Raw genomic sequence first — 20106 nt, 5'->3', positions numbered from 1 at the left:
TCTCGGCTTGTTTCTCTTTTGTTTTTTTTTTTGTTTTTGTTTTTTTTCCTTTTTTTTTTTTTTATTAACTTGAGTATTTCTTATATACATTTCAAGTGTTATTCCCTTTCCCGGTTTCCGGGCAAATCCCCCTCCCCCCTCCCCTTCTTATGGGTGTTCCCCTCCCAACCCTCCCCCCATTGCCGCCCTCCCCCCATAGTCTAGTTCACTGGGGGTTCAGTCTTAGCAGGACCCAGGGCTTCCCCTTCCACTGGTGCTCTTACTAGGATATTCATTGCTACCTATGGGGTCAGAGTCCAGGGTCAGTCCATATATAGTCTTTAGGTAGTGGCTTAGTCCCTGGAAGCTCTGGTTGCTTGACATTGTTGTACTTTTGGGGTCTCGAGCCCCTTCAAGCTCTTCCAGTTCTTTCTCTGATTCCTTCAACGGGGGACCTATTCTCAGCTCAGTGGTTTGCTGCTGGCATTCGCCTCTGTATTTGCTGTATTCTGGCTGTGTCTCTCAGGAGCGATCTACATCCGGCTCCTGTCGGTCTGCACTTCTTTGCTTCATCCATCTTGTCCAATTGGGTGGCTGTATATGTATGGGCCACCTGTGGGGCAGGCTCTGAATGGGTGTTCCTTCAGTCTCTGTTTTAATCTTTGCCTCTCCCTTCCCAGCCAAGGGTATTCTTTTTCCTCATTTAAAGAAGGAGTGAAGCATTCACATTTTCATCATCCGTCTTGAGTTTCGTTTGTTCTAGGGATCTAGGGTAATTCAAGCATTTGGGCTAATAGCCACTTATCAATGAGTGCATACCATGTATGTCTTTCTGTGATTGGGTTAGCTCACTCAGGATGATATTTTCCAGTTCCAACCATTTGCCTACGAATTTCATAGACTCGTTGTTTTTGATAGCTGAGTAATATTCCATTGTGTAGATGTACCACATTTTCTGTATCCATTCCTCTGTTGAAGGGCATCTGGGTTCTTTCCATTTTCTGGCTATTATAAATAAGGATGCGATGAACATAGTGGAGCACGTGTCTCTTTTATATGTTGAGGCATCTTTTGGGTATATGCCCAAGAGAGGTATAGCTGGATCCTCAGGCAGTTCAATGTCCAATTTTCTGAGGAACCTCCAGACTGATTGTTTCTCTTTTGTATAGAGGAAGGCAACTGATTTATTTGAGTTAATTTTATACCCAGCCACTTTGTTGAAGGTGTTTATCAGGTTTAGTAGTTCTCTGGTGGAACTTTTGGGATCACTTAAATATACTATCATATCATCTGCAAATAGTGATATTTTGACCTCTTCTTTTCTGATCTGTATCCCCTTGATCTCCTTTTGTTGTCTGATTGCTCTGGCTAGAACTTCAAGAACTATATTGAATAAGTAGGGAGAGAGTGGGCAGCCTTGTCTAGTCCCTGATTTTAGTGGGATTGCTTCGAGTTTCTCTCCATTTTGTTTAATGTTAGCAACTGGTTTGCTGTATATGGCTTTTACTATGTTTAGGTATGGGCCTTGAATTCCTATACTTTCCAGGACTTTTATCATGAAGGGGTGTTGAATTTTGACAAATGCTTTCTCAGCATCTAATGAAATGATCATGTGGTTCTGTTCTTTCAGTTTGTTTATATAATGGATCACGTTGATGGTTTTCCATATATTAAACCATCCCTGCATGCCTGGGATGAAGCCTACATGATCATGGTGGATGATTGTTTTGATGTGCTCTTGAATTCGGTTTGCCAGAATTTTATTGAGTATTTTTGCGTCGATATTCATAAGGGAAATTGGTCTGAAGTTCTCTTTCTTTGTTGGGTCTTTGTGTGGTTTAGGTATGAAAGTAATTGTGGCTTCATAGAAGGAATTCGGTAGTCCTCCATCTGTTTCAATTTTGTGGAATAGTTTGGATAATATTGGTATGAGGTCTTCTATGAAGGTTTGATAGAATTCTGCACTAAACCCGTCTAGACCTGGGCTCTTTTTGGTTGGGAGACCTTTAATGACTGCTTCTATTTCCTTAGGAGTTATGGGGTTGTTTAACTGGTTTATCTGTTCCTGATTTAACTTCGATACCTGGTATCTGTCTAGGAAATTGTCTGTTTCCTGAAGATTTTCAAGTTTAGTTGAATATAGGTTTTTATAGTAAGATCTGATGATTTTTTGAATTTCCTCTGAATCTGTAGTTATGTCTCCCTTTTCATTTCTCATTTTGTTAATTTGGACTCACTCTCTGTGTCCTCTCATTAGTCTGGCTAAGGGTTTATCTATCTTGTTGATTTTCTCAAAGAACCAACTTTTGGTTCTGTTGATTCTTTCTATGGTCCTTTTTGTTTCTACTTGGTTGATTTCAGCTCTGAGTTTGATTATTTCCTGCCTTCTACTCCTCCTGGGTGTATTTGCTTCTTTTTGTTCTAGAGCTTTTAGGTGTTCTGTCAAGCTGCTGACATATGCTCTTTCCTGTTTCTTTCTGCAGGCACTCAGCACTATGAGTTTTCCTCTTAGCACAGCTTTCATTGTGTCCCATAAGTTTGGGTATGCTGTACCTTCATTTTCATTAAATTCTAAAAATTTTTTAATTTCTTTCTTTATTTCTTCCTTGACCAGGTTATCATTGAGTAGAGCATTGTTCAATTTCCACGTATATGTGGGCATTCTTCCCTTATCGTTATTGAAGACCAGTTTTAGGCCGTGTTGGTCCGATAGCACGCATGGGATTATTTCTATCTTTCTGTGCCTGTTGAGACCCGTTTTTTGACCAATTATATGGTCAATTTTGGAGAAAGTTGCATGAGGAGCTGAGAAGAAGGTATATCCTTTTGCTTTAGGATAGAATGTTCTATAAATATCCGTTAAGTCCATTTGGCTCATGACTTCTCTTAGTCTGTCGACATCACTGTTTAATTTCTGTTTCCATGATCTGTCCATTGATGAGAGTGGGGTGTTGAAATCTCCCACTATTATTGTGTGAGGTGCAATGTGTGTTTTGAGCTTCAGTAAGGTTTCTTTTACGTATGTAGGTGCCCTTGTATTTGGGGCATAGATATTTTTTTTAACCAGCATCAAAGATATTTTCATTAAAATCAGAAAAAAGACAAGAAAGTTGATTCTTCCTGTCTTATCCAGTACAGTATTAGGAGAATAATTTGAATAGGATATGATGGGGCATAGATATTTAGGATTGAGAGTTCATCTTGGTGGATTTTTCCTTTGATGAATATGAAGTGTCCTTCCTTATCTTTTTTGATGACTTTTAGTTGAAAATTGATTTTATTTGATATTAGAATGGCTACTCCAGCTTGCTTCTTCTGACCATTTCTTGGAAAGTTGTTTTCCAGCCTTTCACTCTGAGGTAGTGTCTGTCTTTGTCTCTGAAGTGTGTTTCCTGTAGGCAGCAGAATGCAGGGTCCTCCTTGCGTATCCAGTTTGTTAATCTATTTCTTTTTATTGGGGAGTTGAGGCCATTGATGTTCGGAGATATTAAGGAATAGTGATTATTGCTTCCCGTTATATTCATATTTGGATGTGAGGTTATGTGTGTGTGCTTTCATTCTCTTTGTTTTGTTGCCAAGTCGATTAGTTTCTTGTTTCATCTAGGGTATAGCTTGCCTCCTTATGTTGGGCTTTACCATTTATTATCCTTGGTAGTGCTGGATTTGTAGAAAGATACTGTGTAAATTTGGTTTAGTCATGGAATATCTTGGTTTCTCCATCTATGTTAATTGAGAGTTTTGCAGGATACAGTAACCTGGTCTGGCATTTGTGTTCTCTTAGGGTCTGTATGACATCATTCCAGGATTTTCTGGCCTTCATATTTTCAGGCGAGAAGTCTGGTGTGATTCTGATAGGTCTGCCTTTATATGTTACTTGACCTTTTTCCCTTACTGCTTTTAATATTCTTTCTTTATTTTGTGCGTTTGGTGTTTTGACAATTATGTGAGGGGAGGTGTTTCTTTTCTGGTCCAATCTATTTGGAGTTCTGTAGACTTCTTGTATGTCCATGGGTATCTCTTTTTTTAGGTGAGGGAAGTTTTCTTCTATGATTTGGTTGAAGATATTTACTGGTCCTTTGAGCTGGGAGTCTTCACTCTCTTCTATACCTATTATCCTTAGGTTTGATCTTCTCATTGAGTCCTGGATTTCCTGTATGTTTTGGACCAGTAGCTTTTTCTGCTTTACATTATCTTTGACAGTTGAGTCAATGATTTCTATGGAATCTTCTGCTCCTGAGATTCTCTCTTCCATCTCTTGTATTCTGTTGGTGAAGCTTGTAACTATAGCTCCTTGTCTCTTCTTTTGGTTTTCCATATCCAGGGTTGTTACCATGTGTTCTTTCTTGATTTCTTCTATTTCCATTTTTTTTTTTGCTTCTTTTTTTTTTTTCCGGAGCTGGGGACCGACTATTTCCATTTTTAATTCCTTCAACTGTTTGATTGTTTTTTCCTGGAATTCTTTCAGGGTTTTTTGCGATTCTTTCAGGGATTTTTGTGATTCCTCTCTGTAGGCTTCTACTTGTTTATTAATGTTTTCCTGTGTTTCCCTAAGGGAGTTCTTCACGTCTTTCTTGAAGTCCTCCAAATCATGATCAAATATGATTTTAAAACTAGATCTTGCTTTTCTGGTGTGTTTGGATATTCCATGTTTGCTTTGGTGGGAGAATTGGGCTCCGATGATGGCATGTAGTCTTGGTTTCTGTTGCTTGGGTTCCTGCGCTTGCCTCTCGCCATCAGATTATCTCTAGTGTTACTTTGTTCTGCTATTTCTGACAGTGGCTAGACTGTCCTATAAGCCTGTGTGTCAAGAGTGCTGTAGACCTGTTTTCCTCTCTTTCAGTCAGTTATGGGGACAGAGTGTTCTGCTTTCTGGCATGTAGTTTTTCCTCTCTACAGGTCTTCAGCTGTTCCTGTGGGCCTGTGTCTTGAGTTCACCAGGCAGCTTTCTTGCAGCAGAAAAGTTGGTCTTACCTGTGGTCCCGAGGCTCAAGTTCACTCGTGGGGTGCTGCCCACGGGCTCTATGCAGCGGCAGCAACCAGGAAGATATGTGCCGCCCCTTCCGGGAGCTTCAGTGCACCAGGGTTCCAAATGGCCTTTGGTGTTTTCCTCTGGCGTCCGAGATGTGTGTGCAGAGAGCAGTCTCTTCTGGTTTCCCAGGCTTGTCTGCCTCTCTGAAGGTTTAGCTCTCCCTCCCACGGGATTTGGGTGCAGAGAACTGTTTATCCGGTCTATTTCCTTCAGGTTCCGGTGGTGTCTCAGGCCGGAGTCCTGCTGCTCCTGCGCCCTCCCCCACGGGAGCCCAGATGCCTCATACAGTTTCCTCTTGGGCCAGGGATGTGGGCAGGGGTGGGCAGTGTTGGTGGTCTCTTCCACTCTGCAGCCTCAGGAGTGTCCATTACTATCCCTTTCAACAGAAGAACACAGGTCTATATTGTCAGTTACCCAAACATACACAGAAGCTTAGGGTACATGAATTGAAGCTTTATTTTAATATAGAAAACTTTGTTGTGTATGTTTATTATTAGTAAGTAAGATTTTGCTTGCTCTGGTGTTCATCTTCACTTAAAATCACCACCGGTTAATGTTGATGGAGATAATAACAAGTAAATATCTGGTGAAACGGAAGATTCAGAACAAGAGCTTCTAATAAGACTGTATCAACTTTCCCAAAGATTACATCCACTGCACTATATAAAGGCCACTTATAGATTATTTGTTTAATACAATAGATCTGGTGGTTATTGATATACACTCAGTAAACCTTCCAATGACAACACATAGTAATTTTAGTAAGTATGTACAACATCTATTCACAGAAATTTTCTTTTAAATGTATTCAAGAAATTAAATATGATTGCAATATTTTTATTTGCCTGTTAATTTTAGGTTACTGAACAGGTTGCATTGGCTATGCTTGAAGTAACAAGTCTAATGATTTTCTATGTTCTCTGGAATTTCTTCTATGCAAGAAAGCTTGAGTACAGAAGTTTTATATTGGATCTCCCCCTCACAAATATCTTAATTTTCCAAGTATCAAATAGTATATTTTACTATTAGTCCATTAGTACTCTCCCCATTTAGTCCCATATTCTCTGTTGAGATTCTTTTCATATAACACTAGCAGGCACTATAGGAAACTTCTAGTGTCATTCTAAGAAAAATGCCATTTCTACTATACAGTTTGTGTGGTGGCTTAAAGGTAACATTTCTTTGTTACATCAAAGTTACAATAGTCTACTAGACATTATTATTATGTACTATAATTCAGGCATCTATAAATAGCACTAAAGAACCATGCCACTGAGAGATAATAGTGAATTAGGAGATTGCTTAATTTTGGAGCCCAGAGTCACAGTCATAAGAGCATGTAGAAATGAAGGCATTTTTCTATGTAGCCAGGATCTAGAGTCAAGCAGGTAGATGCAGGAGAGCCCTGAGGCACCACTGGCTGGCTTTATTTTATTATCAGTTGATATCTATGTCTAGAGTAAATTACATTTCCTTCTGTCTTCGCCTTTCAAACTTTCTTCTGCATTTCCTGCAATATGGGTTGATGGAGTGACATATGTATCAATAGCTCCCTCAGAGATCTCCAAACTTACCACAGATTTTGTTTTTAATATCGAAGTGTGATATCTCTGTTTTTGAATGATTCTTTGTCCATTCCCTATTGGAATGCACATAAATGTCAAATCAGAGGCAACCTGTGCTAATAAAGGTCTCTGAAGCCAGTATTTTCACACCAGTCTCCGGATTAGAGTCCAGTTCTCAAGTGGATCTAGCCAAAGCCTGACTATAAGATGCTCCAGAGAAGGACGTCTCTTGAATCCTGCAGGTGACAAAGCTAATGAAATCCCAGCATGAGCAGGTACTTGCAGGTATCCCCTTTGCTCCTTCTCTGAGATACCTCCTTGCATTTCCTGTGCAAGTAATGCTTTCCTGCTTTTGATTTAAAATCTTCAGCCCTGCCTCAGTTTTAGATCCTATACATCTTGTAGATTTAGATATAAGGAATATAATTTGATTTGGGAACCAGTATCAATGAAGTCTAACTGACTGTCTTCCTTGTTATCATAGTGCTGCCATCAAGGGTTTCAAATGCTAACTTTCCAATCCATATTTTATAGTCATCTTGCCTTGGGAAATAATAGTTCATATGTTGTGCTTTATCTTCCATGCATGCCAGTCCCTCTCTATGAGGTCAGGCAAGTGATGAGAGTCTTGGAACATTGTTTCTCTGTAGGTTTGGACTAATATTTTATCTCATTATTGCAAGAAATTTAGCCACTACATTTTTGTAATATGCCTCGAGAATGTTTCCTACACTGCCTGGGCAAGGAAAACACAAACCCAGTTCTCATGAAGACTAAAATGGAATTGCTATGTGTTTCATGGAATTAAGGTACTAGGACAAATGGATCAAATCAAAAATCAATTTGAATCTTGGGTACCTCCCATATCCAAGGTCTCTGTCAATTCCTAAACACTCTCAACCATCCATCACCAACACTGGTAGGTGCATACTTCCATTCATTCTCCTAGTGCTCTGAGCCTCACTCCTGTCCCTCCACAAAGCTGATCCTGCCTCCTATCCCCCTTCTACTCTCCTCTCCAACCCAGCTCCCCCTTCTTTCTGACACCCTCGAAAATTTAATTCCCCTTCTAATTACGATTTAAGCATCCTTACTTGGACTTTCCCTCTTCTTTCCCTCTTTTGGTTTTGTGAGGTGTATTATGGATATTCTGTACTTTTGGATAATATCTAATTATCACTGAATATACACAATACTTGTCGCTTTGGGTCTGGGTTACCTCATGCAGGATGATATTTTTCAGTTCAATCAATTTGCCAGCAAAATTAATAATTCCCTTTCTTTTAACATCTGAATGGTACACCATAGTGTAAATGAACCATATCTTCTGTATCCATTTTTCAGTTGGTGGGTGTTTGGATCTCTTTTATTTTCCAGCTATTAGTAATAAACCCTTGTGATATACTGGAACATCTTTTGGGTATATGCTTAGAAATAGTATAGCTAGATCTTCAGGGAGCACATTTCTCAACTTTCTGATAAACTGCCAGGTTCATTTCCATAGTGGTTGTACAAGTTTGAGGCTGCATCAGCAGTAGAAAAGTGTTGCTCTTTTTCTACATGCTTGCATTGTTGCTTGATTTTTTTACCTTTGCAATTCTGATTGGTGTAGTCTGAAATATCATGGTGGATGTGCATGGCTGAAGTCAAAATGAGGACAGGGAAAGTGAAGAAATCACCTCCAGCAACCAGAGACTGCCTCCATTGGAAGTATGGGGACACCAACCTACCTATAAAACTTTTGACCCAAAATTGTTCCTTTCTAAAAGAAATGTACAGAAAAATATGGAGCAGAGACTAAATGGCCAATGAGCAGCCTATCCCCTACCCCTATCCCCACTCCCATCCACAATATATGAATCTGAGAACTGCCTTGACTGGCCTCAGTGGGAGAGGATGCACATAATCTTGCACAAACTTGATAGGTTAAGGTGGGGATACCCAGAGTAAGTCAAAATATAAGCACAGAGAACCTAGTGCATGCAGAAACAAGCCCAGTTCATGTGACTTCAGTGGGTCTGTGAGTTCCTATGAACGTTGCTTTTGTTGATTATGATTTCAGAGTGTCCTCGATCTCCATCTCTGAGATTCTTGGAGCTTCCTTTACTCTGAGCTCTCACGGTAGATTTTAATGGAGACATCCTATTTAGACCTTAGTGTTTCTCTCTTTTGCTTTTTGTGTCTTGTCTGCCAGTGGGTCTCTTTATTTGTTCTTATCTGCTGCAGCTGGAAACTTCTTTGATGATGGTTACAAAAAGCATTAATCCTCCATGGTTCTCTTGATTGTGGCTTGGTTAACAAGGACTGCAATCTAAGAATTACATAGTAGAAGTTGCATCCCATATTTTTTTGTCGGAGTCTGACTTACCTGTATTAGAATATTTTCCCAGATCAATAAATTTGCATGCAATTTTTTTGATTCTATTGCTTTTAATGGCTGAGTAATATGCAATTGTGTTAGCATACTCAATTTATCAATTTTCCGTTGAGGATCATCTTGATTGCCTTTAATTTATGTCTCTTAGGAAGAGAGAAACAATGGACATAGTTGATCAAGTTGTCTCTGTGGTGGTGTGAATCACATTTTGGGTTTCTTGCTAAGCTGGTTCAAACTGGAGCATAAAGACTGAATTTTGTCTTCTGGATGAACTGCCACCCTGATTTTCATAGTAGCAATGTAAGTTTGTACCTATGAGAGATATTCTTACTCTACATCACAGGTAGCATGTGTTTTCACATGTTTTTTTGTTCTTAGCCATTATCAAAATGGAAAATGAAACCACAAACTAGTTTTTTTTTTTGCTTTACCTGATTTCAAAGTGTATTAAACATTTCTTTAAATGTTTATCAGATTTTGATGTTTTCTTATTGAGAATTCTTGGTTTTGATCTGCACTATAATTTTTTTTAAAAATCTGCTCCTTGAGTCTCTATCATTTCTGTAATATAGAAGGTTTACTGTAAAAAGGGAGATGATAGGAAAGCTGTGTCTGAAAACAGTTATCTTCAAGAATAAAAATGTTTGAAAAAAGGTTGCCTAAGAGACTGGCTGATGAAATAAAGAAGTTAGATTTCAGGGAGATAAATTACAAAGAACCCTGAGATTTCACCTCACACCAGAGAGAATGGCTAAGATCAAAAACACAGGTGACAGCAAATGCTCACGAGGATGTGGAGAAAGAGAAACACTCCTCCATTGTTTGGGAGGGGTTGGGGGATGTTTGCCTGGAAATCGGGAAAGTTAATAACAATTGAAATATAAATAAGAAATGCCCAATTTAGTAAAGATTGAGAAAAAAGATATATTACAAATCTTTAACAGTCAATGGTCTGAGGGAAAAGTATTTGAAAGCCTTCTTGGTAGAATTTGCAAATTACCATTGTGTAAAATCTTCCTTTGTGGTTCATCTCATATTTTGAGATTGGGGGATGTAAAGATGTGGATACCCACTATGCCCTGTTATACAACTTAGCAGGCTTCGGCACACAGCCAATAGTGCCCCATCTCTCACAAAGGTATCTGGTGAAGTTTTACATACAAATACCACATTCTACAATTTACTTTTCAGGAAGAGACAGTTATGAAAGCTGAGATGTGTGTCAAACCAAGATAAGAAGCATTTACATACCATCTGTTTGTACTGTGCCCTAGACATTACAGCAGTTTGTGGGAACTCCAGATGAGATAATGCTGTGTGAAAATCACTGAGGGAATCAAAAGGAAAAAATGTTTTCTTTCCGTATGAAGTAATAGCACCAAACTGAAGAGGAATAAAGCTCAAACTTCACTTTTGATATTGTAAGCCTGTTGAATTTATGTGGTTACTAGGATGGCTGTAAATATGCATTGCGGATTATATTTCTGTACATAAATACCCCATAACTTTCTGTTGTTCAAGCCTAAAACCTCAGCTATTCTCAGGAGAAAAATGTTATGCTATTCACTTGCTCATATAAATTGTGCTCAGACCTTAGCAGCAAACTGTCACGACAGTCCTCTCATCAAGGCTGACCAGGCTTAGGTTGTATTCTTGGTAACAACTAATTTACATCTGAACTTCATTAACTTTATGGTGAAGTGAAATTTCCTTCCTCATTAGGAAATAACTAAAAACCATGAAATGTAGAGAGTACAAATACAAAATGTATTAGACATAGATTCTCGAAAATTCAGTATTGCTCTTTTTGTTTAAATCAAATCAGCTAATGGACTGATTACACCTTAACTCCTGGAGCCATTTGTTACACCCTGGGTCTAGCTTACTCTACCAATTAATGTTAGACTAACAGTAAGGAAGGCTGGCAATTGCTCATGTACTCCTGACAACAAATTGAGGAAATAATTTGCAGAAGCTATATGCACTAATTCATGTCTTTGAATTCCTTGGCTCTAACAACTTTGGATACTTATGCCGGGAGCCAAGCCAATTTATACACCCACTGTCTCAGGTATGTTTCAGGAATGTCAAGTCCACATACACACTCTGAGAAACCTAGCCAGTTAGATGTTCTCATCAGTAAACCTGCAATATATGGTTTAGCGTTACAGGAACCAAAAGAACAATGGGGGAGGTTGGGGTGATTGTGACCATCGTCAAATTGGTCTTGGGCTCTGCATGGCCTTTTCGCTTGCTTGCTTGTCTTTGTAAGCCACTTCCCAGAAATAAAGTTTGAGTGCTTGATCTGAAAAGAAAAAGCCATCTTTTCTCAGGATCAAAAGGTTGTATTGTCTTTTTATGACCAATGCAGACACCATATGCCTGAGGTACACAAACCTGACTATATGCAAAAACAAAACAAAAAAAAACCCCACAAACATATACATAAAATTAAAATTCATAAATCTTTTTAATGTCTTTTTCCATCTTTATTAAATTGGGCATTTCTTATTTACATTTCAAATGTTATTCTCTCCCAGGTTTGTTAATCTGTGTCTTTTCAATGGGGAATTGAGTCCATTGATGTTGAGAGATATTAAGGAATAGTGATTGTTGCTTTCTGTTATCTTCGTATTTAGAGGTGAGATTATGTTTGTGTGCTTGCCTTCTATTTGTTTCTTGCTTTTTCTAGGATGTAGCTTGCCTCTTTATGTTGGGCTTTACCATTTATTATCATTTGTAGAATGGATTTGTAGAAAGATTTTGTGTAAATGTGGTTTTGCCATGGAATATATTGGTTGCTCCATCTGTGTTAATTGAGAGTTTTGCTGGATACAGTAACCTGGGCTGGCATTTATGTTCTCTTAGGATCTGTATGACATCTATCCAGGAGCTTCTGGCTTTCATAGTCTCTGGTGCAAAATCTGGTGTGATTCTGATAGGTCTGCCTTTATATGTTACTTGACCTTTTTCCCTTACTGCTTTTAATATTCTTTCTTTGTTTTGTCCATTTAGTGCTTTGACTATTATGTGAAAAGAGGAGTTTCTTTTCTGGTCCAATCTATTTGGAGTTCTGTAGGCTTCTTGGATGTTTATGGGCATCTCTTTCTTTAGTATAGAGAAGTGTTCTTCTATGATTTTGTTGAAGATATTTACTGGTACTTTGAGTTGGGAAACTTCACTGTCTTCTATACCTATTATCCTTAGGTTTGATCTTCTCTTGTGTCCTGGATTTCCTGTAGGTTTTGTGCCAGTAGCTTTTTCTCTTTTACATTATCTTTGACAGTTGTGTCAATGCTTTCTATGGAATCTTCTGCTCCTGAGATTCTCTCTTCTATCTCTTTATTGTTTCGATTTCAATTTTCAATTCCTTCCCCTGTTTGATTGTGTTTTCCTGTAATTCTTTTGGGAAATTTTGTATTTCCTCTCTAAGGGCTTCTACTTGTTTACTTGCAATTTCCTGCATTTCTTTAAGGAAGTTATTATGTCTTTCTTAAAGTTCTCCATTATTTTCAAAAAATGTGATTTTAAATAGAAATCTTGCTTTTCTGTTGTGTTTGGATATCCAGTATTTCCTTTGGTGGGAGAATTGGGTTGTGATGATGCCATGTAGTCTTAGTTTTTGTTGCTTGGATTCCTGAGCATGCCTCTCACCATCAGGCTCTCTCTGGTATTACCTTGTTTAGCTATTTCTGACAGTGGCTTGTCTGTCTTATAGGCCTCTGTGTCAGGAGTGCTGTAGACCTGTTTTCCTGCTTTCTCTCAGCCAGTTATGGGAACAGAGTGTTCTGCTTTCAGACGTGTAGTCATTCCTGTTTACTAGCTTTCAGCTGTTCCTGTGGGCATGTATCTTAAGTCCACCAGACAGGTCACGTGGAGCAGAAAAGTTGATCTTTCCTCTGGTCTCAAGCCTGAAGTCCCTCATCTGGGCTCGTTTTCAGCTCTTTGTGAGGGCAGCAACCAGAAGGGCCTGCCCCCTCTTCTGGGTCCCTGTGTACAGGGGACTTGATAGTACTAGCTCTTTTCATCTAGAGTCAGAAATTTGGGCAGAGAGTAGTCTCCTCTGGTTTCCCGGTGTGTATTCCCCTCTGAAGATCTAACTCTCCCTTTGGCAGGATTTGGTTGCAGGGACCTATTTGACTGGGTCCCTGCATATCAGGATGCAGTCTGGACCAAATGCCTCCTGCAGCTTTACTGCCCCTATCTTCCTGTGCCTATAGTCCCTATACAGTTTCCACTTTGGCGAGGGATGTGGGGAAAGGAGGGCAAAAGTGGCAGTCTCTCCTGCCCTGCAATTTCTATTGGCCACATGTCTGGGTGATGATGGATGAAGCAAAGAGGTGCAGCCTGACAGGAACTGGATGCAGATCTCTCCTGAGAGACACAGCCAGAATATGGCAAATACATAGGCAAATGCCAGCAACAAAAAAACTGTACTGAGAATGGGACCCACGTTGAAGGAATCAGAGAAAAGACTGAAAGAGCTGAAGGGGGTTGAGACCCCATATGAACAACAATGCCGACCAACCAGTGCTTTCAGGGACTAAGCCATTACCCAAAGACTATATACATGGACTGACACTGGCCTCCAAATTCGTAGGTAGCAATGAATAGACTAGTTGGGGCACCAATGGAAGGAGAAGCCCTTGGCCCAGCGAAGGCTGGATATCCAGTGAATGGTATTCTTGGATGTAGTAATGGGGGGAGGATGGGGCGGCGAGCACGCAAATAGAATGGAAGCGGTTAGGGGGATGTTGGCCTGGAAACCAGGAAAGGGCATAACATTTTAAATGTAAATAAGAAATACTTAATTTAATAAAGATGGAGGAAAAATAAGAGAAAGATCTGTTCATTTGTAGACAACTTCATTGGGACTGAGAGACCTGAACTCATTTAATGATTTTTTCAGAAATCAAAGAAGCTAGTACTTGAGCTAACTTATAGATCTCAGGAGAAGATGCATGGACTTTTTCCTCATAAAAGAATTATCACCAGAATACTGATGCATAGATAGATATCTGTCTCATTACTTTACTGTAGCCTCCATAAGGAATGGAATGTATGACCTCTGAGGGAGAGAAACACTTCATCATGAGTAGCATTTTTTAAATGGAGTGTTAAGACAATGACTACTATGAATGAGCATATAGTACTCTGCTGATCTTGTCAACTATATTAGGTCCTAGAGTTACCCATTATTACATGCAAGAAGTGAAAAATGTAAGAAAAATATTTCTAGGGACCCAGGATATTGTTCAGTGTTAGAAAAATTCACTGAATAGATTAAATTGTGTTTCACTCTGTAATAGTAGAAATTTCAGGCAAATTAAAAATATATACTAACTCGATCAAAAGGAGACTTAACGCGTGCGTGTTTGTGTGCTTGTGTGTGTGTGTGTGTGTGTGTGTGTTCAAAAACATCAAATTTCTCATAGGCAGAACTTTTTTCCACATCAGGGGACAGATGGATAGCATATGAAAATTCGATTCCTCTCTCAATACTTCACATGATTGATTATGACCACTCTTATACACACATTTATCTAACATTAGAAACTTTCAAAAGACAACAGTAATATGTGAGTTAATCACTCACAATGAGAACAAATTATAACTAAGACAGGATTAAAACAGCCAAAGGAAAAGTATATGATAGCCATTTACATATGGTATGTACTTTTAAAGTTTGGCTTAAACATTAATATTGGTGGTATAACACAGATAAGGGAATTTGCTAGAATGACATTTGCCAATGAGTTTGTAAGGTGATGAGGCTCAGAACCAGACAGGGTGAGATGCACATATACCCCATACAATGAGTTACTTCTACAACTGTATCTTTAAAACTTTCCCTTAGGCATTAAATTGATTTGTGCTCACATTTATAACATGAGATGTTTAATATTTGTTTGTTGCTTTTTAGAAGACAATGAAAAGTTCCTTTTGGTAAGAAGGTTGATTGGGTATGGTATTTGGGTAATTAAGCTTAGTACTGGAACAAATATCTTCTTTATATGAGCTAGCTCCTCCATAGCAGTACTAATGATGCTTTAGAGAAGTAAACCTGAAGACCATGCTAAGTTGTGGATTCTGCATGTTTATTAATAAATTTGAGAATCAAGATGTCTTACCTAGTTTAATAATGGCATGCATTATTTACATAAATTCAAAGTTCCTGTTGGAGTCAATGCCAGTTCCAGGAAGGAAAAAGTCCCATGTGATATGGGTAACATAAACATATATTTGAGGCAGAGGGAGCCATGGCATCCTCTAAAGAACCAATAGCTATTGATTATTTAAATGAAGCGCTAGGTAAAATTCTTCCATTAAAAATGTGTTTGTTATCACAGGTTATCGCTATACTATGTGTCCATTTCTTAATTTTCATCATTTCTCTCACTTGTACTTCTTAGCAATAAATAATCCTCAAGACACCTCAATACCCCTCTTCTAGAGAGAGAATTAATTGAAAAATTCTGTAGAGTTCAGCAACCTGCTGGAACTTACAAATTGTCAAACAGCCAAGTGAGACCATCCTACTCTTAGGGACTCTTGAGTAAAAAGTGCTGGAAAGAATGGAAGTGCTCTCAAATGTTTGTATAGTGCCAGTCTCCAAGAGAAATTTTTGACATTTTCAGGCAATCTTCCCCATGAAACATGACAAAGAAATATCTTAGATTGGATTTGGACTTTTTACATTTCCTCTTAAATATCACGAAGGATAGGATACTTAATTGAGTAACATATGCTCCTAAACCTTTTTGTACTAAATCTACTGTAACTGAATGTGGCCAAGGAAGTCCTGATTGTGATTCTATCAGTGGATCCCTGAACAAGTCATCATTCTTACAGAGTACAAACATTTTGTTGTATATTTTGGGTCAGACCTCAAACACAGGTGTAAGCAGCCAATCACAAAAGCTTTGTAAGTTAATCTAATAAACTTAACTGTTCCCTAGAAAGGACAGTGTTGGAATTCTCTCAGTATGTTGTTAGAATGCAATGTGGTTGCTGGACACTACTTAACCTCCATTTAATTGGAGAACAAATTCATGTATCTATGCATATCAAATATATTGTACACATTGGGTTTATATTTTTAGAATAAATTAAATTATATTTCACATATTCTTTTCTTCCTCCATGTCTCCTTTATTCCATTCTTGCTTGTTTTTAAAATGTGTTTCTGCATTTTTTCATACATGTATATGTATATATACATATACATATACATATACATATACATATACATATACATCATATACATATACATATACATATACATACACATACACATACACATACACATACACATACACATACACATACGTATACGTATACATATACATATACATATACATATACATATACATATACATATACATATACATATACATATACATATATGTGCATGTTCATCATGTTTATTTTAAGACATAAATATAAGCTTTGAGTCAATATAATATTATATATGTACGGTTTTGGGGTATATCTTTGGGTGTTCAAAATGAAATACATGTTCTTCCTTTTGTAGGAAATAACTACTGCTTTTACCCTTCCTTGAGTACTTGAAATATTCTATAGGGTTTAAAGTACCCTAAGATTTTTGGGTCTACTTTTGTATCCTAATATTGGCTCTGTCTCCATCAGCTGCTGGCTCAGCCTCTTGGAGGACAACCATGCTTGTCTCCGATCTGTAAGCATAGTTATAGTGTAAGGGCTTGGACCCTTCCCTTGAGATGGATCCCAAGTTAGGCCAGTCACTGGGTCTTCTTTTCTTTGGTTTCTTATCCATGTTTGTCTCTGTAGTACATTTAGACAGGAGTAATTATGGGTCAAAGTTTTTGACTGTGAAATGGAAACCCCACCCATACACTTGATGCTCTGTCTTTCTACTGTAGGTAGATTTTCTACAAATTCCCTCTCCCCATTGTTGGGCATTTCATCTAATGTCCCGCTCTTTGATTCCTGAGAGCCTCTCATCTCCCCAATCTCTGGTACACTCTAGAAATTCCACCACCTCCTAAATCCTGAGGTTACCTGTCCCCATTATTTATGCTGGTCTTCAGTGCTTCTCACCTGACCCCTGCCATTACCTGGTCATGTTCTCCTTTTACCCTGTTCCTCTCCTCTCCTTCCCAGGTCCTTCCTTCCCTCAGCACCCCATGATTGCTTACTTCTCCCTCAAAAATGGGATTGAAGCATTCTTACTTGGGCCCTTCAGCTTGTTAACCTTTGTGAGTTCTGTGGATTTTGTCCTGGGTATTCTGTTTATTTTTAGGTACTCTCCATATATTAGTGAGTACATACCATGCATCTTTTTTTTGAGTGTGAGTTGCCTTACTACGAATGATAATTTCTAGTCCCATCCCTTTGCCTGCAAAACTAATGATGTCCTTGTTCTTAATAACTGAATAGTATTCCATTGTTTAAATGAACCACATTTTCTATAGGATATTTATGACTTTTTATCTTCTACAGTTAAAGCCCTCCTGTTTTACCATTGTCCACATCTTATCATTTGTAACTCCTGTGTTCTGTCCACTCTGATAACAATTTAACCAGCTAAGTTAATCTTCACTTCCATAACTATTTATTATGATCTACAAGAAGAAAATAAAGGCAAATAGAAGGCTACACAGCTAAATAAGGCAAATAATACCTGACTTCTGAAGATGTCACTAAAATAGTTTGCAAGGAGAAAATACTAGTTTTGAGGCTGGCATCAAAAATCTAATAATAAGGGGAACACAAGGATACACAGGGCCCCAAAATAATCTCTGAATTTCAGTCTTCGCATGAGCATATGTTCAAGTTTTGTTCATAGCAGGGAATAAACTCAGTGATCCTGTAGGTAAGCATATCTAGTAAAAGAGGTCATAGTATGTGCTTTTTATATCAGATAAAAGCGAAGAATCTTTAACATGTTGAGAATTTCAACTCGAATCATACATATATACAAAATACCTTGTATACATGGGAAAACACACATACACACACACGCACAGAGCGATAGAGGCAATAGAGTCACACATTCAAACACGTGTAGTAAGGTATGAGAGCTTTAATTGACTTTTAAAAAGAATTATTCTACAAGTAATATTTTAATCTAGACTGAGTTGTAGACTCTTTGTACCATATTATAAATCCTTTGCTATATTTTTCGAGATTAATCTTGTGTGAAAAATATATTGCATTGATGAAAAGCTAGATGATTTTCCTGAAAAAATAATACTTAGTAACTTAACATGTAATCACGCTCATATCATATATCAGTAACAATATGGTGTATGAACATTTAGATTCCATGGATTTAATAGATTAATGAATATAATGATTTAGAATCCATTGGTGTATAAACAGGTCCTTTAATGAGGAAAGAAATAAGGACACAGACATAAAGCAACCGCATTTATAGAGGCAGAACTGAAAGAATTAAGCACAGAGTAACTAAAGGATTGACAAGATGATTAGAGGACAAAGCAACTATGTGGACCTGTCACTGTAATCATATAGGTTCTGTTTGCAGTCAGTGCTGTCTGATGGGCAGTACATGGCCAGGAACCATGTTAACAGGGAAAGGTTGAAATCCATGAGGTTTCACTCTGTAGACCACTACTATCTACAGAGCTAGTTTGGATCATCCTTGTTTGGATGATGTCAAATCACTGGATACATTCCGCACACGTTATTCCTAGCATTAATGAATACTCTATGTTCTAGGGTCCACAGAACAGTGGTGCTGTAAATAATAGTGATCAAGCTGGCAGGTAAAATATATTTCCTTTGTATATAATGATGTCCTTATAACTGGGAATACATGCAGGAATACATTGCTATTTTAATGGCCTTAAAGTCCAAACTGAATTTTAATAATTTCAGAAGTCCTTCCCTGTATTTTAGTTCAAATTCAACAGACAATTTTCAGAACTATATTTCCATGATTGTCAATATCCACAGTAGGTAACTTATGTGACCTTGATGCATTAGTGTTATATGTGCATATTTTGCTTTTAAATTTCCAGTCATAGCTGTAGCTCAATCTTTCATCATTAATTTACTTGTAAACCCGATATATAATAGGGACTGTACTAAGCACTTATTGTAGCTATTTACTCTGTGTTACTCCCAGACAGAAATATTTCTACACCTAGTTGAAAAGCATACAAAAGGAAATGTTGGGAGTAAGTTGTATAAATTAAAAAATGGCAAAAGACCACTAACATAGGAAGTTAGGTAGCTATTGCTTAGCACATTAAAAAAAAAACAAAATCAATTCGACCCCTGATTTTGAATATGAATATAATAACTGAAAGGGTGTTCTACACAGGTGAAGGAAAAGTCTAGGTAATATAAAGGAACAAGATACTTCTACTCTGTAAAAAGTATGTTAATACTCTATAAGAAGTACATGATTCAATTAACCTCTTAGTAATTGTTATGAGGGTTACTATAACATACAACCTGAATGAGATCTTATATTAGATACTTCACAACAAAGTATGGTTAGGTAGACTGTGAGAAATGAACCACAAGTAGATGAGGAAAAGAACGAGAATATGTCTGCAACAAGTAGGAGTTAGTATGTCATCCATATTCAAAATTATGAGAAAATATGAAAAATCATGGTGCTAGTTTCATATCAAAATAAACAAAATAGAGAAAGTGTTGAACGTAATCAACATTTCTATGTCTACCTCCTGTCCAGAATAATTACATGCTTATTTATTTATGAATTATGTCCTAGGCCTTAACCTAGTTTTCTTACTGGTCTAGCCTATATCTCAACCCATATACATTTTATTTGCCTGCCACATGGCTGGTTACCTCTCTATAGTTTCATATTCTGACTTCTGCATCTCAGTGGCTAATCTCCTATGCCTTTCTCCCTCTCTCCCTCCCTGACTCCCTCTCTCTCTCTCTCTCTCTCTCTCTCTCTCTCTCTCTCTCTCTCTCTCTCTCTCTCTTCTGCTCTCGCTCTCGCTTTCGCTCTTGCTCTCGCTCTTGCATTCTCTCTGTCTGGATGTCACACCTTCTACCTACATTTGCTATAGACCATCTATTTTCAAATAAAGCTATCAGAAAGTGAGAAAGAGAGTTTTTATGAGATATGACGTAGCCATGTATCTGTCCTTCAGCAAGAGACTTCTATGAAA

At 38.0% G+C, this 20106-nt stretch overlaps 1 long non-coding RNA gene across 1 annotated transcript; it reads left to right on the top strand.

The window, feature by feature from the left end:
• Nucleotides 1-204: 204 nt before the first annotated feature.
• LOC120099833 (uncharacterized) lies at nucleotides 205-19222 on the top strand. Its single transcript, XR_005499144.2, has 2 exons — nucleotides 205-9250; nucleotides 10225-19222. It is a non-coding gene; the product is annotated as an uncharacterized LOC120099833 (long non-coding RNA).
• The last annotated feature ends 884 nt before the right edge of the window (nucleotides 19223-20106 follow it).

This window comes from Rattus norvegicus, chromosome 1 (assembly GCF_036323735.1).
Source record: "Rattus norvegicus strain BN/NHsdMcwi chromosome 1, GRCr8, whole genome shotgun sequence".
Lineage (NCBI taxonomy): Eukaryota > Metazoa > Chordata > Mammalia > Rodentia > Muridae > Rattus > Rattus norvegicus.
The sequence above is the reverse complement of the archived record's forward strand: the minus strand, read 5'-3'. Positions and strand labels throughout refer to the sequence as shown.